The sequence below is a fragment of the Apus apus genome, chromosome 1, assembly GCF_020740795.1.
Source record: "Apus apus isolate bApuApu2 chromosome 1, bApuApu2.pri.cur, whole genome shotgun sequence".
Classification (NCBI taxonomy): Eukaryota; Metazoa; Chordata; class Aves; order Apodiformes; family Apodidae; genus Apus; species Apus apus.
In genome coordinates this window covers 62,571,053-62,595,611 of record NC_067282.1, presented here as the reverse complement: position 1 = coordinate 62,595,611, position 24,559 = coordinate 62,571,053, and the positions used below count along the sequence as shown (strand labels likewise).

Genomic DNA, 24,559 nt, shown 5'->3' with positions numbered 1-24,559 from the left:
GTCAAAAATATTTTTGAAGTTGCTTTAAAATCCAATAATTTTAACCCCTACTTTCTTACTAGAGCTAAAAGACAAATGTTAAAAGAATGTCTCAATACTTGCTGTTCTTATGACACCTAAGTAAGAAAATGTAAATTTCATTCTTCAAGCCGTAATTTCAAAATTATGATAAAATCATTGATGTAAATCCTAGACTGTTGGGATGTGAAGTATGACCTGTGTTTTGTTTACTGCTATGTACGTGTATGCATTTGTGTACACACAACTACATTTACTGCTAAATGAGGAATCTTCTTGTTCACTAATAAACTTTTTCAGATTGAGTTGAGAAAGCACAGTCATTCTTGTGGAACTAATTTTAGTTTAAACATTAAAAATGTATTCCGTTGCATTTCTTTCTGCCATCTCTTGTCAGCTCCCACAATATATTTAAAAAAAAAAAAAATTAGAAGTCATTGTAGGAATAAAGCATAAATAAAATTGTAGATTAACTGCTAAGAGAGGCCTTTTTCTCCCCTTCTTTGTCCAAGGCAGACAGCCTTCCTCTTTTCCTTCAAGTCTAAACTACCAAGGTGCACACTCAAGAGTACTGAAGAAAAGTGCTGCTTTCTGACACAGTCTCCTCTGAGCCTTTCCTTACTGTAACTGTCAATATATGAACACATTAAAGAATACTCTTCTTTTGATATATGAACACTGCCTTGGGATATGCTGGTCACATAATATTCTCTCAGTAGATAATGATTTTCCATCTTGTACCCTGTCCTGAGTCGGGATTTGTGGGAAAGTGAAAGGCTTGTCCTATAGTCTTTAAAACTCAGATCTGTGATGTATGTTTAATCAAAAGGGAAATATAACAAGCCTATTCAATATTGTCTAAAATCTCTCTCTTGTCTTTCAAGGACCTTCAACCCACACAGCCCCTCATCGTGTGAAATGTATCTGCTCTTTTCAAGCTCATTTTCAGCATTCTTTTGACACTTACTTTCCTGCAATCTTCCTATTCCATCATGAAATAATGCTTTAACATAGGCACATAACTGTGAAAACGAGCATTCAAGTGTTATGATCTTCCAGCTAGCCACAAACCTTATGGTAATTCAAGACATTGTATCAAGGTAGTACTGGAGGCAACAAGAAGGCAGGAGTTTGCAGCAAAAGTCCCGAGTGACACTTCCGCAACTGCCTGAATAAATTCACTTCCACCGAGGGATCTTGGTGACAGTTTGGTTCTGAGACAAGATGTGACGAGATCCTGCAATCCTAGCCATACTTTCTCCATGTATGAGAGACATGCTTGAATGGTTTTTTATAGCAACCCAGAAAAAACTGGCATGTCCAGCTGCCTGACATTGCAGCTGCTGTATGCCCCTGTGAAGTATTTCTCCTGGTCTGGTTATGAGCTCTTTAAGCTGACTTTCAAATTGCATTAATGAACAATTTCTCCTAACTCTAGCCCAGACAGGGCTTTGAAGAAATATCTGTTGGACACGCTCACACTGAACTCCTATAAAAGTCAAACCCATTCTGTTCAGTACAGCTTTTGACAGAGAGAGAAACTGGCCGAAGCCTGTGAAGGAGGAGCTGATTTCAGGGGACTTCCTATAAAATGCAGTACCCCAAAGCAAGAACATATTTACCCCTTGGTACCTGCCAGCATTTTATCTGTTGTCTCTCAGTTTTGTTACTCAACTAATTTACTGGAAATTAAGTTTAATGACAATGGGGTTTAGTCAGCAGCCTCATATTTTTGTTATAACTCAGAGTATGGAAGGACCAAAAAAATGTCAGGAAGTATTAACCTTGTTGCTCGAACAGTTTCTTTTCTTCATTCTGTGTTTTGAAGGCATGGAGGGGAGAAGCACTGAAACCTGTGTTTCTGATCTCATGGCAGGAGCATATCTATTTGCCTGCTGATAAAATGTGCTGCTGTTCTTCATGGAAGGACTGAATGTCTTGTCTTTGCGGTGTATACATCAATTCCAGCCCATGGCTTCAATAGCTACATCAGTTAGGACCCTTTGAAACAGTCAGCAGGAGGCAGCAGATATTCCCAAATTCAATCAGAAAGGAGCCAATCAAAGGCAATTTTGAGTCTCCAAAGGCAGTGTGACTTCTGTCTATGTATTGCTGCTAAACTAATTCGTTTATGAATTGGACATAGCTCATCCTCCCCAGCTCCACTCTAGCTGTGCTTTCAGCCGGTTGAGGAATCAAGTGTCTTACATGAAACTGCAGGCTGCCTTTGTAGATAGACACTATCTACGGTGTGATGTAGGTATTACCAGCTAGTTCTGATCAGGTTGTGCTATCTGAAAGAACAGAAACAATTTAGCTAGGAAAATCCAAGTTACTCACAGAATACTCCATCGTCTGCATTCCCATTTTTATGCCTATGATTTGATAATTGGACTTTTTGTTCTAAAACTCTTTCTCATGCAAAAATGTAAAATCAATCATTTATGTTTGAATTGCACATTGACATTTATTGGTACCTTTAATGTGCTGGTACCATGAATAGTCTTACAGCCAGATGAAGGGAAAAGTTGACTTGAACTTCTAGGTCACTAATTCTTCACAGATTAGCGCTGTCAGCACTGATGGATGAAGGCGGAGATCTGTCAGAATGGATGTGAAGTGTTTCACTCCTGCTTTGTAAATTGTGCAGGAAATCCCAGTGCAAACCAGACCTCTGCTTGTCTCAAAAGTTAAAACATCACAAGCAGAGCAGTAACCCCCCAGTTAAATTGGCTTTTTGTTGCTGTTGATCAAATTTCTTCTAATCCTCCCCACTTGTTTTGTCTAGTGCTGCATTAGTGATGAAAGGCCTTGAGATGTATTAAAAGAACATAAAAGCAGAACAGCACAAAACAAAACAGCCAGAAACTCAGGAGCAGGGAAAAGTATGCACTGCCTTTCTGTGTAATCTTGTCAGTACTCTCTATTCCCATGGAAATTTTGTGGGTGCAGAGCTGTGTGACTGTCTCTAGGAGTGGCCTTGTTTTTTGCACTGGACACCAACAAACTGAGCAGTGGTATAAAGGTCTTTGGAGTTTCTTTCCTGGGAAACAAAAACAAACAAACAAACAAACAAAAAAGCACCTGTCAATTTGGAAAAATCTGTATTTATTAAATAAATAAATAAATAAATAAATCCTCACTAAAATTAAAAGAAAGGTTTTATTTCATGTCTTTGATAGATGGATAAAAGGCTTGCAACATCAAGTTGAGCAGTGATGTTTTGTGGAATGGGCGTGTGGGGGTATTTTTTGGTTTGCTTTGGGTTTTTTAATTAGGTGGTCACACTTAACTCCCATGGTTGCAGACCTTCCTCCTTACAGGATTTTTCCCTCAGGATGGGTTCAGCATGGGCTCCTTACATTTGGCAGAGACACACAGCTCCAGCCTTTAAATTAAAGCTGACTGATGTATTTTTGAGAATGCCTCCTAGAGCTATAAATTTCTTCCTGCTATAGCAGGTAGTCTCACCTTCTGAGAGGTTTTCTTGTTCTTATCCCTGACACAGTAATGCATTCATGTATACTGAAGCAGCTGGGTCAGACTGAATTCCAGTAACAATTTGTCATTAAAACAATGTATAGATGTATTCAAAAACTACCCATGAGTTCTCTCCATCCATCAGAGGAAATCACAGTGAGTCTGGCCTCTCATCCAATAGGTCCTAGGCACTGTCAGACACATCCACATTTTGCTTTAAAGAAACTATCAAATGCTGATTATTAGCATTTACACCTGTAGTTGCAGTAATTTATAGTGAGATTGATAAAAGGAGGCAAAAAAGAGGTGACAGGAAGATCTTGGTTATTTAGTCAGCCAGTGAAAGGCTTGGAGGAGAGACAATTTCCTTCTGTGAATAAGATCTGAGTAAATAAGGGAACACAGATCACTGAATAACCTTCCCCTTGGGAGGAAAGAAAGCTCTTTAAGCACAATGACTGGCTCTGAATAAATTTAGATGGAAAATCATAAGTTTCCTACTACTAGGGCAGTGATGTTCTAGAATAAGCTTCCCACTGGAGCTGAAGGAATAATGAGCCAATTCCTAGGAGAGATCTAGATGATTACTTTATGAAGGCACTAATTGTTGCATGGCCAGTGGTGATCCAGGGACTGGCATTAAAGAGCATTCTTCCAGATGCATGTTTTTAGGACAAGTGCCCTAAGACAAGGGCTGTCTCTACACAGAAATGTATTTTTCATTTAGTACTTTTAGGACAGAATAGTTAGTACCGAGGTATACCTGTCAAATCTAAAACACTCTTAGGTAAAATAAGGCAGTAGGTGGGCTGCACTTTCTCTTACCAATGCTAACTTTGTGCCAGAGAGATATTACTGATTTTGATTGAATCCCTCCTTGTCTGAGGATGTCTGGTTGAAAAAATTATACTAAAGGTTATTAATGTCTTTCTATTGTCCTAAAAATATCTGGAAAAGGGACAATGGGAAGAGCAAGATCTAAGTTATCTCATTTTTAATGGTTATTTTCCTTTATAACATTCCTGAATGACTTCCCAAGTATTTCTGGCTTAGGGTCCTACTAATTGCCCGTTGGAAATTCAAGGATACATGGTTGAATCGATTTTTAAAATATAACTAGTCTGTATTATGTGCTTGCCTCTCGAGCTGCAACAAGGGAATGAAATTTCAGTGTCTTTTGACTCTGCATTATTATGTCTTGTCTTGATGATCCATTGATATGTTTTGCTACTGGTTGAATGGTTTATTAAATGCCTTTCAGCCTGTATTGCACTGGCACATCACTCATTACAGACACTTCAGGAGCCATCAGTCCTGGAAACAGGGTCTGAGTAATGAAGACCCTTCTTTTTCTGGTGTGAATATAGAGAAAGGGAAATCATCATTCAGCTTCTTGTTCCAGCAAGAGGATGGCACTTGAATTGCTTGTAATCATGGTTACTGAGATCCTTCAGACAAGAAGCTTATTACTTAGCTTTGTTTTACAACATGGGTTTCAATGGCTGTGCTTAAACTGTGAGGTAAAAAATTCTGTGGGCAGAAAGACATCTATCCTGATTCCCCACTTGTCATCTGATTAAGAGGGTTTATGGAGCACCTCACGGTTCTGCAAACCCCGCTTTTCTCCCAAAGGACAGAGATGGAGCATACCAAAGTCCCCTGGGCTCTTTGTCAGGCTGGATCCAAGGTGTGCAGCCTCAATGCACAGGCTGAAGGGTTCAGAATAGGTACTGTAGTCTCAACCAGGATCACCATGGAGATCTCACAGTTGTTTCCATGACATTTATTAGTATTTTCATTTCTTCTTGAACGGTGATCAGGAATGAAAAAGATAGTCATTCTACTTTATGGATAGCAAAGAAGAAAACAAGCAGCACACTTCAAATTCACAGTTTAAATGGTTATTTGAAAATCTTTACATTGGATGTATAAGAGCTTTTTGTCAAGTACTAAATCTCCTAGGTTATGTCTTTTTTGTATAATTTGTTACTGTCTTGTGATTTTACCTAATAGTAAATATTAGCAGGTGTTTTATTCAGGCTTCACTTAGATACTAAATATGGGCAATTGCCCTTAAGCCTAAGAAAAGATGTTTTACTGTGAGAGTGATCAAACACTGGAACATGTTTCCCAGAAAAGCTGTGGAGCACATTTCCTGGAACTTTCAAACCCTGACTGGATACAGGCTGAGGTGACTGGCTCTAGCTGACCCTGCTTGATGGAGGGGGTTGGACTAGAAGATCTCCAGAAGTGCCTTCCAGCCTCAGCAATTCTGTGATTCTGTGATATCAAAGCAGATACATAAGAAGCTATACCACCAGATGCTAACCTACAAAGTGCATGGATTCTTTTTCCTGATGTGAGTAGGAATTGAACCAGTTAATGGGTCGTGTGCAGCCATGCCAGGAAAACTAGAATACTCTTTGCTAGGAGTGTAGTGTTAATAAAAGCACCCTTTTTGTGAAGTCTATTTTTATTTTCCATAACTAAGGGCTCTTCTCACTTTTTCTATTGAACTGCACGTGTTTTCTGTTGCTGCTGTTCTCCATATTTTACCATTACACCAATATATACCAATATTTATTGTTCGCTAAGGCAGACCACAAAGAATAGCAACTTACTGTCAGAGAAACAATGGCTTTTACCACTCAGAGGACAAACAAGTGCCAGAGGGAGTGGTGTATCATACCTGGTATGTTGATTTTATAAAATAATTAATAGAAAACTCAGAATATATACTGGTGGCAATGTATCAGTATTAGTTTCACATTTTTCTTTCACCTTTATTTCTCAGCGGATTTTTCACTGCAGCAGCAAATGCAAATAATAACTGTTTAAATAAGTAGCTAATGAAAACTTAGCAGTCTTTAAAGAAATATTGGTTTGATGTGTTTTTTTTTTTGCCAGAAAACTGAATTGAAAAGTATTTCATTGTTTACTAGTCTGATCTTGGAAACAGTTCACAAAACATGCTTGATAAATAATGAGAGCTTCTGGTGAAAAAAATTATATTTGAGGCATTACTGGCTTTAAAATCACAGTGTTATAATAAGACTGAGATAATTGCTCTGTCAGACTGGTTTCCTTCTATTTTGGAGCTCTCCTACTGTATTTTAGCTGGTTCTTAAATTGTTCCATTTAGAATCCATAGCAAATTTCAAAGATATTCAGATACAAGCTAGGTCATGGCTGTTAGTTTTCTTTCACACCAGTCAAACATCATAATAACTAGTACTGAGTAACTGTCTGAGGTGGTGCATGAATTTTAGAGATATCTGCACTCTTGTGAGGTCCTGTTGAAGGTCTCATATTTTTAATTGGCTGCCCAACTTCAAAGAATAGGCAAAAAGTTTTTAATATATTTTAGGTTCTTACATTAATAACTACAACATTAAAAACCAACATCAGAAAAATGTTTTCATATAGATTCATTCATAGGAATGCTTATCAATACTGAGAGATTCTAGGCAGAACAGTAAAAAGAGGTTATCCACATAGATATTACAGTGGCTTGTTATTTTTTTTTTTTTATTATTTCCAGATTTAAAAACATATCCAAGTTTATTTGCACTGGTACATCCCCATGCTGAATTGCAGTCTATCATGCCACTTCACTCCAACCAAGCATGTAGTGTACATCACCATAGCCATAGTAAGTCAAATTAGAGCTATTTTGGATATGACTTTGAGTACGTTCTGCTGGTGCTGTATCAATATCTTAAATTTCTCCAGTTTTACACAGTGAAAAATTAATTGTTTGCACCATGTATTTCACACTTTAAGGGCAAAGTCAGGCTCTGTGTTTTTGAATTCCAATATGGTGTTTTCAAGAAGTGATGCCTACACCTCAGAAGCTTTGGTGGCCTTAGAAGGTTTAGATAAACATCTGATGATTTCTTGAACCATTTGAATTTCTCAAGCCTATGAAACTGAACCAGAAAGCTTTCAGAGTATAACCTTATTTGTAAAGTTTGCATAATTTCTGCCTGTTCTTACAAATTCTGCTCACATTTCATACCCCATAAAATATCTTCCTGAAGTCATTAGAATAGCAAAAGTATATGCAAGGAATGATTTTGAGACAGATTTGATCTCCAAACAGTAGTTCCAAAAAGTGATACTTAATATTTTTTTGACATTTTAGAAGTGGTGGACTCTGTTCTAGGTTGGGCAAGGCTGTTGTCCTCTAAGGCACTCAACGATTAAACAACACCAGACTGCAGTGGGTTAGGGCAGCTGAAGAAATGGTTGCATGGAGGACTGAAGCATTGTGTTTTGTGTAATTTGTGAATAGAACAAACCAAAGAGTAACCTAGCTCAGGGCGAAAAACTCAGGGGCTCTTGTCTTTTTGACCCATACCCTTAAGAGTCCCTCTGTGAGCCCAAATACAGTCACATCCTCAGGTTTTCCCTTTTGGAAACACACACACAAGAAGCTTGCAAATTATTTGCTAAAACTCTAATTTTTGCATGCATGCAGACATTCTCCCTTTAGAAAATGTCAAAGGCTGGGGTATTTCTGCTCCATCAGTACTTTCAGGTTTCAAACATTCAGATAAAGCAGTGTTGTGTTTTGCTCAGACAAACCAGTCTTGCCAGTACCTTCCAGAGGAAAATCTGCTTACTAGATTTCACATCATGCTTATAAAATGTGTGTTGGGTTTAATGGAGTCTGTGATAAAGTTTCCCACTGATACCTTTGCAATGAACCATGATGTTAGTGTCTTTCCAAAACTATGGAGCACAGCCAAGATTAATTTAAAAAAAATGTTTGTTACATGATTTCCCCAAAGAAAAGAAAACTACAACAAAATGTTAACATTAGAGGTTACCCAGCAATACAGAAGCTTGAAGACTGAAATAGTGCTTTGAATGGTGATCAGAACAGACTATAGATAGAGGTCCAGGATGTTGGGCAACTTCCATTCTAATTATTTCTTCATTGACAAAATGAACCACAGATCAGTATCTGTGGGACTTTTTTCGGTAAGTAAATCAAGTGGTAAAGTACCCAGCTGAACTTACCTTCAAAAAGGTAAATAAATATCACCCTCACTATATGAAGTTTTTAAGCTCCTGTAACTAATTATTGTAGAATCCAAATGTTATCACCAAGCATTTTTCTGAGCAATAATGTGTTGCTCGTTCCCTGCATATTCTTTGCATGCAGAGACTAATACTATGAATCAATTTCACCTCTTTCAGGAGAAAAGCCTATTACCTTCTATTATAGCCATTATTAATACATTATGAAAATAATAGCAGGTTAGCTGTTACAGGAATGTAAAAATACCTGCTAGAAAAGCAGCATAAAGCTATGACAAATATTTAAGAAGCCTCTTCAGCTTGATCGTAAGGTTCTGGTAAATTGTTACTAAATACTATAAGCTGAAGAATTGAAAGTAAAAATTCAGGCATTCTGCACCACGAGCTTGTCTCTCCGAGCGATTATCTAGCAATTTCATTCTTTGTTTCATCAGCTGAAACAGCCACCCAGGGCTCCCTGAACAGTGACTCCTTGCTAATTATCCCTTTCCATGGCAGGTGAGAGGAGAAATAAAGCCACAGTTCCTTTTGTGTCATCTTTATTACCCCAATCAGATCACTCTCTTTTTCTTTCATAATCATTTCAGAGTGCCAATGAGAGAGTATTCCAATGTCAGCAAATGAGGATCTGATAAGTGCTCTATTTGTATTTGATTTGTACATAAATGATGCTGTTTTTCAAGTACTGTACAGTGCACTCTACTTAATTGGGGTGTGCTTAATCAGAAAAAAACATTTAATGGGACATTGTTCAGGGATCCATTTTAAGTCCAGTGACAATAAATAGCAATGAGTGCTGATGAATTGTAGCAGTATTTCTGCGTACTGGGTTGTGCTCAAATTATTTTGTCTTGGTGATGCCCTTTATGTCTCACTCTCCTGGTGATTTGTTCAGTTTGCATCTCTAAGAAGTCTCTGCACTGGGAACAGGAGGATCATCAGCCAGCTCTCTGCTGCTTTTTCCTGATACTCAGTGGGGTCCTCAGAGTGTTGTTTCAGATTTCTCACTACTGGAGCAGGTAACACTGCAAATACCAAGCCTGAGGTTATTTGAAAAAGTGTTCTTGTTAAATGACACTCACTTTGACCTCTTGTTGATTAATGGAGCTCTAAAATGACAAGTGGGGCAAGATTTTTTTGAAAAAAAAAAAAATTTGTTTTCATAAGAACAGTTTATATATCCTGTAATAAAGAAGATGCTGAAATTTTGCATGTACTGCAAGGATGCTCTGACTCAAAACCAGACAAAACTGAGATACCTACATCCATCCATTCAATAAAAAGTAGCATCCCTCCCTACAAATCCTGCATTGCTTTCTGTTACTAGGGCTCTGTAACGAATAGAACAAACCCTGCAGAAACACAGGATGGCTGGACTGAGCTTCCCTTTGCTCTGTGCTATTCTAGTTTTTCACCAGTGATCACAATAGTATTTTCAAATATGGTAAAGCTGCCCCAGACAGCCCAAAAGGCTACCTAAAATATTTTCCATTTACACAGTGAAATACAGGTGTGGGACAATGGTGATCGCATTGGCATGACAACATATGTTTTATTGGAGCCTCATGAGGCTGTTTTATAAAACAGTTCTATCACAACACAGGTTTTGATTTTCTTCCACCTTTCTAACTGAAAAAGAACCATACAGATTAATTTATTTTAAAATGGCTTACTTTAGGTATTGCTTTTTGCAACTTCAGGAACAGCATGGAAATAAAAAACAGCTGTGTCCGTACTGTGCACTGCTGTGGATTTCCTCAACTCATCTGCAGAGTTAATTTCTGGTGTTCAGCACCCACTGTGAAGTTTCACAGTCACAAAGCACACAGAGAGAATGGTGCCCATCCAACAAGCAATTAACAAATTATGCTAATAAAATGTAGTCTTGTATATGCAGGATATAAATAAAATATACACATTTTAAGCATGACCTGGAAAGAGAAACAAACAGACCAATTCCATTAAATAAAGTTGTTGAGAGGGTAGACACCTAAATATGAACTAATCATTGAATAGACACCTTGTAGAGTCAGTAGAGAGAGGAGGCAATGGCATGTCACATATGAATAATTAGGAAAATAATTTAAGGCCAATATTTTTCTCTATGTATTGCGTTGTCTCAACGCTCTGTGCAGTGTGAAAATTCATTTGAGCAAAGAGGCTGTGGCGTAGCATCTACAGACAACAAAGGAAATCATATTTACTGGATTTCAACTATGTAGACTGTAACGTGGTCATAGAATTTGGAGTCCACACTGAAAGATCCCTGCTCATTTTTTCAGCTTCTACACCAGAATTTTTCATACCACAGCAGAGACTAAGTTGGTCAGACTTTTTAGAGGAAGCATTCTGAAAATAATTTCGTATTACAAGAGCACCAAGTCTAATAGCAACCCTAAGCTGCCAAAAAAAATCACATTTTAATTCTGGATTCTGGTCTTCTGATTGCTCACAGTGAAGTGATGTGACTTCATTTCCAGGCTCTTATTTGAATCTCTGTCCAGAACAAACCCTGATATGGTTTGGAGAATAACTCACTCCAGGAACTCCTCCTACCAAGCGTTATGACTAAGACTGCTCTGTTTTTGGCTATCTCAGCTATGTCTGGGTATGCAATTCAGGTTCATGTCAAAAATCACTAGTCTGTCGGGCTGCAGTGCATTCCTCATGTTAGTAGTTGAAAGAGCCCGAGAGTAATATATATGTCGATGGGAAGTAAAGGTCTTGGAGGAGACACAGGGTTGAAAGTTATGTAGTGAGACAGTTGAATGAGGCCAGCCTGCTTTAGAACTGTGAAGACCCAAGTCATCTTGCCCATATTGGTCTGGAGACCAGAGGTAACAACCAAGAAACGCTGTATTTAGTCCTGCATTGCAATACTTTATTCAGAGGTCAAATAAATTGACAGCAACCTAGACAAGAATATGGGATTCAGTGGAGATCCTAGAATTGTTTTATTAATTTTGCTTTTTTTTTTTTTTTCTTTCCCCTAAAACAACTGGTGTGAGCCTGCATTCTCTGTTCTGGTGACTCTTTAAGCACAGTGGAACAACGTCATCAGACTTCAGGAAGTATGTTCTAAAGAATAACAAAATGCAGGTTCCTGAGAGAGACATAAAGAACTCAGTAATAATGAGAATATTTGTGTTAATCCTGAAAAAGGATTTTTAAAAAAATACAAATATCTTTTTTTCATTTATTTAAGGTGAGCAGTAGGAATAATTAGTAATCACGAAGGGTTTACTCATAGTGATTTATTAATTTGAGGTGAAATTTTGAAAAAAATATTAAAATAAAGAAGTGTTTTTCTATTGACTTCAAGGGAGACAGGATTTCATCCTTTCTGTTCTTCAGAAGTAGACAAGATTTTGAAGGGTAAGAATCATCATACTTAATATTTATATGTGAGCTCAATTCCCTCTGCTGCTATGCCACAGAAGTAAGTATTTCTAGGATGAAATAAACCTGACCTATTTCAGATGTCTATTTTTTAGATGCCTGTCATTAGAAGGAATAATCACATCCTAGAAATTTCTTTCCATTTATAATAAAGGATACAGATCCTAGAACAGATAGAAACATCTACATTTAATTAGATGAATCCCACTTTGGTGTGTCTGTTCAAATATTTCTCCAGTTTCCTTACTCTGAGTGTGCAGTAAAGAAAATTCTAGTCAAATTAACCTCTACTTATTTTTTAAGTTTGGCTATATACATCTCTTGGAATTATATTCTAATTTTGTCTTATTAGTCAGAAACAGAATGTGATTATTTTTTTTTAATATGTTTAAAATGTCTTTTAATTATGCATAAAAGCTGTACATTCAGTAAACCAGTACACTAACAAAAAATCACTATTAAAAATTGTGGGAATATATAGACACACTAAAATATCCACTAGATTTACCAGTGTCAGGTTGTGCATTCATAGTTGCTATATTTTCCATGGAATCTCTTGAATGCCTTTGCTTTACAGACCGTGTTCACCTGTTTATGTTGTCAGAAGCTATATACACTCCATGAAATATTTTATGTGGTAAACGGCTTTAAAGCTCTGCTAAACACCTGCTTAATAAAGATTCTACAGATGAATAAAGATAGATATGATAGATATGCTTTATGATAGATATGAAATCACATTAGAGATGTGCTTTACTACCTGAACCGCACTTCTGTTTCCTATAGTTTTGACAGAAATGTACCATACTTGCAAGAAAAGAAGGAAAGAAGGAAAGACTGACATTGTTGGACAAGTGTGTTTTCCTTACTGGGCCGTAAGATCCAATTCCAGTTCAATATATTGTTAATTAGTAATACATCACTTGCATCACTGAGTGCAATTACTTGTATTACCCCTTTTGGCCTCCTATTACATAGATAATGCAAAAATTGGTGCATTCCTAATTAATGGATGAGGCTCCTTCTCATTTACGTTGTCTCAAACCAAAAGCCAATGAGGAATTCTGTTCTTGCTTTCACATGGGAGTTTCAATCAAATTCTTTACAGTAAAAATCCATTTGGAAAAAAAATAATAAATAAAAGGGAAAAAAAATGTGCCGTTACCTTATCAGCAGTTTCTCTCAGCAATGCTTATGAGTTGTAGACATTTTCAGTCTTGTTAGTAAAGAACAAAAAACCTCAGGTTAGAAGGAAGAGGACGGAATCCATCATTCTCTGAGTTATTCATTTGTTTGATTCAGTTTCACATGGCCTTGCAGCAAGATTTTTCAGACTAAAATTACCAGTTTGGAAGGAAAGATTTTAAGATCTCCAGTACGTTATGTGACACACTCTAAATGCAGTGTAAATTCAGATGATTGATATAGAGAAAAGAGAGTGAAGAGAAGCAGTGCTGTTTTACAGTTCTGCCAAAGCCTCTCTCAAATACAAAGGCAAAAGTGTTTTCGAAAAACTCTTTACAATTCTCTTGAAAGGCTTTTTTGTTTCTGAAAGCTGTCAGGACTGCTAAAAAGATATTTCTGGAGTAATAACCTAAAAAGAGTTTTTTAAGGTAGGAGCTTTGTAAACTTTTAAAACACAAGACCTGAAAATTTTCCATTTCAAGTGCTACTGAATTTTAACCACTGTTTTTACACACGGCCTTGTGCAGAATGTAGCAGCAGGAAATCATGCTTCCTATAGTTTGGCCTCCATTGTCCAGAGGAGAAGTTGGAGGAATGGCAGTTGCAGGAGGAGAACTGTGCAAGGGAAGGAGACCATGTCCATCTTGACTTCTTGGAGGGGCTCTCGAAGGCCAGGTGTGTCTGCTGTGCATCGGGGAGTCTGTAGGTATGTAACATGGCAGAGGTGCTGCAACATCCAAGCCAGCTTGTAGCTCATTGCTTGCTGAGCTTGTTGCTTCCTGGAAAATCTTTTAAGGGATAAAGAAGAAGACTATGAGTTTCTTGTGCACCTAGGCATGCAGTAAAATACCAATAGAATTTGATACATCTCCACCTTCTCTTTAAACTGAATTTTTATTGTTTGGGGCTTGTGAAACTGAATGCTGCTACCTCTTAAGTGCTGGCAAAGGGAGCCTTCCTTCCAAGTCAGCTTGATTTTCTCCTATGATAGAAGGATATAATATCTATTATATGATTCTGTGACATCCACCCATCACCGAGGTGGAGACAGAGGAAAACATGGTGCAGGACAAAGTCCTCTTTATGCCTTATTAATTGATCTACACTGGCTTAGTTCTAGCAGGAGGAGAAGCAGGGTAAAAAAGCCCTCATCAATCCAACAGAAGGGATGGCCAGTTCCCTGGTTATTAAAAATCTGTAACAACAGAGTTTACCCTGTGGCTGAAGTATGTAATGGTGCATCAAAGCTTTATTTGCTTTGTTAAAAATAGCAGAGAGGATTTGATGCATTTTGTATTACACCACTGTGTGGTTGCCAGCTGAGTATAACTCCCTGAGAATCAAATACTATTTTGTTGTGTGTTTTTTTCATGTGGAATTGTTAAGCTTGAAAATGACTGTGAAATGCTTCCATATTCAGATATTCTGTTGCATAAATCACACCTTCAGTACCAAAACAGACCCTTCACCATAAAGCTTGCAATGTGGTATAAGACAAAGGTGGGATTTTTAATTTGCAGGCATCATTTGTTTCACAGTGTAGGTGAAACGTGAAAGTCCAACTGTGTTAACAAGACCTTGTTCTATAACAGTCTTGCAGAGGGACAAAAACTCATGCCGTAATTATTGGCAAAGCAGCTGGCTCTTCTAAAGCAAGTGAGGCTCTTTGTATCATCTCGAGTAATCACAGTAACAAGAAGTAGGTGACTTCCTTAAGTTACAAATGCCCAGGATTACACCTTATATCCTCTACAGAATCATAGAATCATTAAGGTTGGAAGGGACCTTAAAGATCATCAATTTCCAACCCCCTGCCATGAGCAGGGAATCCTACCTCTAGACCAGGTTGCACAAAACCTCATTCAACCTGGCCTTAAAAATCTCCAGGGATGGGTGTCCTGGTTTGAGCCAGGATTAAGCCAATTTTTCTTTTCACTGATTTTTTTTTCCTTCAGTAAGCTTTCTTTTAACTAGCAACTGTGTGTTCTGCTAGGCTGATAAGACAGTGGAATGTTTTTCTAACTACTAAGGTTTCAAGGTTACACCTTCACTCCGCCGGCTCAGACACTATGGGGAGATCTCTGACCCCCCCGTGGGAGGCTGAGTTAGACAGACAGCAAAATTGGCCAAAGATATTCCATTCCATATATCTACGTAAGCTCAAAGGAAGGACAGAGATCTTAGAAGACAGCTTCCTCCCTCTTCTCGCCCTCTCTTCCGTCCATGGCCGGCGTCCGGGGAGGACTCTGTTCATCCATCACCGCCGACCCTTAGGCTCGAGCCCTCCTGACCCTCATAACTCTCCGCTTTCTCCAGCAGCGGCTCCGGGATTTCTCGGGACTCTTCCCAGTTCAGGGGAGTGCTGTGGGAGTTGCCGGGGGTGGGGGGAGGCGAGAGGTTTTTGCCCATATCTGAATATATCTGTATATAATTGTATATATTTTCTTATATGATTCATGAGTGTTTTAATTAAAGCTGTGTAGTTTAGTTTTCAATCCAGCCAAGTCTCTCTCTTTTTCTCTCTCTCCTTCCCTACCTGGGTGGGGGGGGGAGGGGATCGAGAGCATTGTTGTCGGACCTGAGTCAAACGGTGACAATGGGGCATCAACAAGCTGCCTGGGCAACCCATTCCAGTTCCTCACCACCCTCACAGTAAAGAATTTCTTCCTAATATCTAACCTAAATCTCTCTTCTCTCAGTTTAAAACCATTACCCCTTGTCCTATCACTATCTTCTCTGATGAAAAGCCCCTCCCCAGCTTTCTTGTAGGCCCCTTTCAAGTACTGGAAGGTGCTATAAGGTCTCCTTGGAGCCTTCTCTTCTCTAGGCCGAACAGACCCAATTCTCCCAGCCTGTCTTCACAGCAGAGATGCTCCAGGTCCTTGATCATCTTGCTGGCTCTTCTCTGGACCCTCTCCAACAGGTCTGTATCTTTCTCGTGCTGAGGGCACGAGAGCTGTACACAGTATTCCAGGTGGGGTCTCACCAGAGCAGAGCACAGGGGCAGAATCACCTCCCTGGCCCTGCTGGCCACACTTCTTTTGATGCAGCCCAGGATGTGTTTGGCTCTCTGTACTGTACACTGGTGGCTCATGTTGAGCTTCTCATCTACTACCACCCCCAAGTCCTTCTCCTCAGGACTGCTCTCCAGCCATTCGTCCCCCAGCCTGTATTTGTGCCTGGGGTTGTGCTGACCCAGGTGCAGGACCTTGCACTTGGCCTTGTTGAACTTCATGAGGTTGGCACTGGCCCCACCTCTCCAGCCTGTCAGGGTCCCTCTGGATGGCATCCCTTCCCTCTTGGGTGTCAACCACACCACACAGCTTGGTATCGTCAGCAAACTTGCTGAGGATACACTCAATCTCACTGTCCATGTCTCCAACAAAGATGTTAAACAGCACTGGTCCCAGCACTGACAACTGAGGGACACCACTTGTCACCTGCCTCCATTTGGACATTGAGCCATTAACCACAGCTCTCTGGGTGTGGCCATCCAGCCAATCTCTTATCCACCCAGTGGTCCATCTGTCAAATCCATGCCTTGTCATTTTGGAGACCAGGATGTCATGTGGGACAGTGTCAAACGCCTTGCACAAATCCAGGTAGGTGACGTCAGTTGCTCTGCCACCATCCACCATCTCTGTAGCCTTGTTGTAGAAGGCCACCAGATTGGTCAGGCATGATTTGCCCTTAGTGAGGCCATGTTGGCTGTCACCTTTCCATGTGCCTTAGCAGACTTTCCGGAGGATCTGCTCCATGATCTTACCGGTCACAGAGGTGAGACTGACCGGCCTGTAGTTCCCTGGGTCTTCCTTTTTCCCCTTTTAAAAAATAGGAGCTATGTTCCCTTTTTTCCAATCTGCAGGAACCTGACCATACTGCCATGACCTCTAAAATATTATGGACAGAGTCTTAGCAACTCCATCCGCCAGCTCCCTCAGGACCCATGGGTGAATCTGATCAAGTCCCATAGATTTATGCACCTTCTGGTTCTTTAGATGGTCACAAACCTGCTCTACACCTACAGTGGGGGGTAATTCATTCTCCCAGTCCCTGCTTTCACCTGTTGTGGCCTTTGTGTTGAGGCTGGAACACTTGCCAGAGAAGACTGAAGCAAAGAAGGCTTTGGTATATATAAGACTAATGGTATCACAAACCAGCATCTCCAAAGCAGTCAAGCAGTTGGTAAGCCATTTGACTGCTCTGCTCAGGGAAAATGGCCTGAAGACAGCCCTGGATGTATCCAGCACAGCCTGCTTTTCCATGCTGAGGAGCAGCAGAGGTAAACAGCTATAACCCAGCATCATGCAGATTTTCTTGACTGGAAGATTTTTACACTGATTGAGAGTAGGAAGATCATCAAAGACTCAGGAAATATTTTACTTGCCTCCCTTAGGAGACAGGGAATGTGTTAGGGTGACAATTTCCCTGTTCCTGTATCTAAACTATTCCATAAAAATATTTGATTTATTCTCTTGGAGCCTAGTGTAATATATGGCACTCAGTACAGCTCAAATCTCCCTGGAAACACTCCGGATTTTCCTGGCTCACAGCCAAGAATGGTGCGTGCACAGGGGGACAAGTTATTGGAAGATATTGAAAAAAAACCCCAACACATAACCATTTGAATTGTTTGTGTCTATTTGGAAACTTGTCATATATCCCTCCTTCAGTAGCTAAGCAGCATGGGCAGAGTTCAGGGACAGAGGTAAGCAGCAGGAGGGAGAAAGTTACAACAAAACATCTAATGAGAGTCTTTGTTCTTTTTAAGAAACTTTTTAGATTGCGCCCATGAGATTTAACAACAGGCTTCTGTAATATCCTTTTCCCTCCATCCAGTGCTTTATATTCCATAATCAGGGAAGTGAAAATTTTCTGAGGTCCCTGGAAAAACCCAAAACCCATTTTTCAACTCAATGAGGCCAGTGAAGTCTATGTGGGCATCTATTTTTACATTTCAAACCATGGCACATTTTTTTTTTTCAGCTTATCCAGCCTTGAAGGGGCAGAAGATCATATTATTCATATCCACACCACAGTCTTGATACAGTTGATGCCTGCATCTGGAAGATGTTTATTTTTCACTCCCCCTATTTACCTGTCAAAAATGAACAGAAGAAAAAAAAATAACTCTTGCCAGAGTATGAGGCACCCAGGCTCTGAAAGGGAATGTCATGCCAGCTCAGACTGTGAACATAACCCAGCCCTATAGAGCAGTAATTACATTTTGGGAGCTCAGCAGACTATGCATAATTATACTCTGAGGAGGATTACTGCCTTGTATGAATAATACCATGATGCAATAGTAAGTGCATAGAGTATGTCTCAAACCTACAATCCAGCCTGGATGACATACCCCTCCCAAGACCACCCTGGCTGCTGCACAGATTAGCTGCCCCCAGGGGAAGACTGCCCTGCATTAATCCATTTCCCATAGAGATCTCACTTGTTCAGAGACAGGTAAAAAATGCAGTTTTATTCCATACAGGAGGTGAAGTGAAGACATGCCCCAAAAGTTTCCTTTAATTGGGATCTGGGTGTCTAGCTCTAGGACACCTTTGAAAACCCTGACCTTGGTGCAGTCAGCCCCAGCCAGCTGGCTGATCAGTTGCTCCAATCTTTGGGCAGCAGCCTCCACGGAATGCCACTGCTGGGGGTGTTTGTATAAAATACTACTTTGTTTTCAACATGGATGCTTTTGGAGGGAAGTTGTGGGTAATTTTCTGCTAAAAAAATAAGAAGTGCAGCCATTTGACAGATGAGTTTGGTAATGAGAGGGGGCAGAGGCCTAAAGTGGAAGGGTGGGGCTAAGTGCCAAAAAGTAAATAGACATCTGAATGGCGGAGTTTAGGTGACATACAAGCTTTAATGAATGCTGTGTTGAGTAAACCGTCTAGATGGACATATAGAAAAAACCTCTTTGCTCAGACAGCATGTATCACATGCCCTATAGCAGTCCTAGGTCTCACAGACCATTGGCAAAACAAAAACCCAATCAACCAACCAAAAAACAATCAAACAAAAAACAATCAACCCAACAAAAATGCTGTTGTCAATTATTCAGATTTAGGCTACTTATGTTTATAAACATTTTAAAATATAATAGTTTACGTACGTACGCTGTGATGACAGTCTGTGACGACTGGAAAGTACTGGAAAGTTTTTTACTCTTAATAATGTTAAACTGTGAAAAGGTTTAGAATGAAGTCATTACTGAAAGACAGAAACAGGCAGAAATTGTAAGTGCCAGATATGTATGCCGTGCAGTCAGCCACTAATGGACGAATCAGTCCCTGTGATGGCTAAAGTGGATTTGAGCATAATATGTTACAGTGCTGATTTGTGGTGAATTCTCTAATGCATTTATATTAACAAGTGAAAAGAAATACATATGTGCTTCAATTCCTAAGAAAAATTAAAATCTTGCCTGGATTATCCTGGCATATGTGTGTGAGGAAAAGAAAAACAAATATGGATATGCACAAATATGTAATGTATCTAGTGCCTCTCTAAGTAGTAAGTGACAGCTCCATAGTATTGAAAAAGTAAAAATAAATACTGAGAAAATGGCTTATAGCTTTATACTATACTGGTAATAGAAGTATTGATTCATACTACAGTATCAGTCAGTATGTCCCAACATGGAGGATTTCCTTTAAATATGAGGTCTGTTTGCTGCTATTTAGCTCAGATAAGTAGTGCACAGGAGGGTTTTTTTAAATATTTTCAAGGAACAAAAATTAAACTGAAAACTAAACATTTAGAGAATGTTACTGAATGATAGCTTTCAACATTGAAAAGTGTCTTGGAGAAAAATGATTACATTTCCTCAAACAGGTATTTTGGAACTAAAGGCTAGAGCCCTGAAGTCCCTGTTTACTCATCCTGTTTCAGGGGGTTTCACAGCTGCTTAGCACCTATTAGACTTGGTCCCAAAAGCCTGGCTGGTCCCTTAGCTTATGTTCAGAAATCAGAGGTAGCTTTCCCTGAGTGCTTGCTTGATACTTCACATAAAGTTTTCTTATTTAACATAGTTTGTGCACTTGCATTTTTATCTTCAATAAGCCTTAAAGCCCTTTCAAAAGCAGAAGCTCCAGAGCAAAAGGAGACTTAAGAGGGAAGAAGAAATTAGATTAAAAGAAAAATCTTTTTTTAGATATGCAAAGAAAAAATTCAGTGTCCTGCACCCTCAGCGAGTATAGTTCACTGCATTTCAGTGGTGACAAGGGAGATGTCAATCTAAAGTTGTTCAGAGTCCATCCTTTTCTTTTTATGGCATCCTTTCTCCCTTAAAAAGTGATACTGTACCTGAGAGAGCTGCAGGGGTGATGCCTGGGTGATGTTAGAGCGTGCCTACTTTGTACTACATGCCAGTCCAATTTCCCATATAAAGTCTGTTTATTTGGCCCAGAAAGATCACCATAATGTAAAGGGAAATTGTGGCAATTCAACAGAGCTGGAAGTGCCTATGTTCCTGCCCTTCTGCTCACTGCTGGCATGTGGGGTGGGAAATGGCCAAAGGGAAAGGGCAGTGCTTGTACTGGGCATATGCTGCAGCAACCATCAGTCTGTTCTTCTGAAAGCATAAGGCATATGCTCCAGCAACCATCAGTCTGTTCTTCTGAAAGCATAAGACTACCAGCCAGCAAAGCAAAGCCAAAACACTTATTTTTATCAGACTCCTGCCTTGGAAAGATGTTGCTCATGCCTGGAAGATTTCTGGAGAAGAATTTAATGTCCATCCCCCCAGTACATCCTGTACAGTGAATGCGTAAGGATTTCACTCAAGGTTCATGTGTAGCCACAAGTAGTGTTTTACCAATTAGCATTATAGTGCTGGGATTAAATAGCTTCTGTTGTTTACAGATTGGCTGTCAAGACTGTCACTGGTGTATGACTTTTTTTAATAGGAGCATAATCAATTAAATTGACTACATGTGTTTGAAACCACCATGAGAAGCCTATTATACAAATACAGTACATTAGAAAACTCCCTTTATTGGAGCTACTCATTGAGAACCAAAATAAAATGCAGAGTACCATGTGCTGTGAGGATGTTATTAATTCCTGATGACATTATGAACTCTACACTGTACAAAGGGAGCCACTGAAAAGTTACATTTGGTGGCACAGTAGGGACCGGTGCCGACTGAAAGTATAGGAACCACTAGAAAGTATCTCAACTGCAACTGCATCTGTCACACACAGCCTGGGTGGGATTGGCAGAAACTCTAGGAGAAAGAAAATACTTTGCCTTTACTGCATCATCTGTGGGTGCCATGTGTTTTGCAATAGCTGATTTTTAGTCAGTCAGAAATTTCTGTCAAGTACAAATGCTAAGGCAGCCAACACAGAGACAAGGCAGTGACTATGGGATTTGTACCGTGGAGTCATATGGTTTAGCTGGAATATGCTCTGCTGAGATTCCCAATGCCCAGACACACAGACATGTCAGATGTTGTCAGGTAGAATCAGGGTCCCTTTCTTCTTCACCGTGACCAGACATTTTAGGGTTTGGTTAGATCCTGTTGGCTTTTTTCCTCCCAACAGGTTGACAGATTAGAATTATTAATTAAAATAAACCTTAAATATAAATGTGTTAGAGAGAGAGGTTTTACTACTGTACATTATAAAACCACAATTTAAACCTTGATTAGCCAAAAACTTACATATTGTCTCCCTGACTGTGGAGCAGGAGCTGGCCTGGGGCTGACTGAAATGTCCCTATTATAATATTCCCTTTCAAAAGAGGGGTAGACATGGGGAGAAAGGATGGATAAAGATGAACAGCACACATAAAGACTTTATCCTGACATGCCACCAGAATTCATTATTCATTGCAAATATGACAGCTGGAAAATGCTCCTTGGTCCCAGAGTGTATTGGCATCTAGAGTTAAGCCTACCTTCCACTGCTGCAGAGACTCTCCAGTCTATACACAAGACCCTCTCACTCAGCACAAAGCTGACTATACTGCAACTGGGGAGACCATGATTTCCCGTATGCTAGACTCTCTCGTGCTCTTCCTGGAGAGCAAGAAATTCATAATGGACACATAATTTGTCACAAATTGCTGCTATGAAGGCACCAAATACTTCCTTTGCAGGCTGAAGGCTGCTGAAAGCACACGCTGTGATTTTCCTCAGTTTGCTGTCATTCAAAACCGGCTAAGCAATCCAAGCGAGAACTCTGCATCTGCGGCTGATTTATGAGTAGTTCATAGTGAAAATTCTAAATCCAACCTGTTTTTATTTTATAGATAGGAATCTACTCATGGCTTGATATTTTTTGGCCCTTGATTGATGAAGCAGGGCTCTTCAAAGCTTTTTTCTTATGCCAGACCTCATTAATACGAGAACCCTTTTTTCTTTATTAGGCTGCAATGCTCACTTGGAACATAGTGGTTCTGGGCTCTCTCCTGTCATTATTTTAAATCACTGGAATATCTGAGAGATATACAAATACAGCCTAAAAAAAAAAAAAAAAAAAGCAAATGGACATGCCTTGAAAGCCAAGCAAATCTTCACTGGAAGTGTGTCTCAGGTTTGCCCTCAGATTTGTCTGCAAATGTGCACTCCAAGGTTCAACATTGTCCCGAGTATCGCATGGTTCACGTGCCTGCTGTGTTATCAAATAAGCCACCCCACAAGGGCTATGAGCAAATATAGAGAGATTAGTCACCAGGGAGGTCTCAGACACTGTGCTTAGTAAAGAAGACAAAAATGGATCTTGCATCATGTGCTAAAAATGGCCAAAATTTTACCTTCAGAAAACCAAGCTAAGGAAAGACATTACTGAAGTATATTGATTCTGTCATATATATGTACCCGCGAGTAATCCCCACCTCTGTTTTACTTGGATGTAGCCCAAGACATCTAGCTTTCTTCCAGAATATAAGTGTAATGGAATGGAAATTAGGAAAGCTTCCTTAATATAGATTAGAGCAATTTGTATAATATGTTCCTTTGCACCTAATATAGGGAGACAGAAAATGCTGGAATAATTGTTTAATTTAAGAGAGGAGTCCAGACTTCATTCCAGACAGGATAATAACTGAATCTTGTAGACACATGTGAATGCAGAAAGGAGATTATATCAGTTATGCATATGAGTAATTTAATATGGAACAAAATATGTGAGCAAACAATTGTGAGGAAGATGAAAATTCACATTGTATAAAATGCCCAGAATTACTTTATGAATTAGCAATGCTGTGTGTCATTCAACTGTCATAAAGAATCAAGAATGTCACTCTGACAAATTCTTTGTATGGCATTACGGAAGATTCTGCTGTGCTTGAGATTAATGCACCTGGCTTGTAGTGAACATTATCAATAAAGCAGCAAGAGGTTTGCAAGGAAAGACCCATTCAGGAATTTACCTTTAGTAAGAAATACTTGTTGCAATACAGAATCCTGGACATTAATAATACCAAACCTATGTCAGCAAGCCTGGATTTGATAGCAAACAACTACCACATGCAGAATTGACACATAAAATTCTGTGGTTTTTTTCATTTCAAGAAACACTATTCAATGGTGGGAGAAAAAAACATTAGAACCTCCCACTGCTCCTTAGTAGGAGAGAATCATAGAATAGAATCATAGAATTCTAGGGGTTGGAAGGGACCTCGAAAGATCATCTTACTTTGCCAAATGTCTTGCTTCGAAGAACAAGAGTGATGAGATGCTCTTGAACTGGCATCCATATGCTGCCTTAGGGAGGAAATACAGTCTCTGTTGTTCATAGAATCATAGAATCATAGAATCATAGAATCCTAGGGGTTGGAAGGGACCTCGAAAGATCATCTAGTCCAACCCCCCTGCCAGAGCAGGGTCACCTAGAGTACATCACACAGGAAGGCGTCCAGGCGGGTTTTGAATGTCTCCAGCGAAGGAGACTCCACAACCTCTCTGGGCAGCCTGTTCCAGTGCTCTGTCACTCTCACAGTAAAAAAATTTTTCCTGATATTCATCTTAAACCTCCTATGCTCCAACTTGTATCCATTACTCCTTGTCCTATCACTGGTCATCACCGAAAAAAGCTTAACTCCATCGTCTTGACACTCACCCTTTACATATTTGTAAACATTGATGAGGTCCCCCCTCAGTCTCCTTTTCTCCAAACTAAAGAGACCCAGCTCCCTCAGCCTTTCCTCATAAGGGAGATGTTCCACTCCCTTAATCATCCTTGTGGCTCTGCGCTGGACTCTTTCAAGCAGTTCCCTGTCCTTCTTGAACTGAGGGGCCCAGAACTGGACACAATATTCCAGATGTGGCCTCACCAATGCAGAATAGAGGGGGAGGAGAACCTCTCTTGACCTACTAACCACACCCTTTCTAATACACCCCAGGATGCCATTGGCCTTCTTAGCCACAAGGGCACACTGCTGACTCATGGTCATCCTCCTGTCTACCATGACCCCCAGGTC

The 24,559-nt window shown here is 39.7% G+C and overlaps 1 protein-coding gene across 1 annotated transcript in view; it reads right to left on the bottom strand.

Annotated features, from left to right (window-relative positions):
- Positions 1-15,610: 15,610 nt before the first annotated feature.
- The window catches only part of SEPTIN10 (septin 10), a 963,730-nt gene continuing 954,781 nt past the window's right edge, over positions 15,611-24,559 (bottom strand). Inside the window, exon 11 of the transcript XR_007889244.1 lies at positions 15,611-15,664. The gene's annotated coding sequence lies outside the window, so the exon portion shown is untranslated. The remainder of the gene's footprint in view (positions 15,665-24,559) is intronic.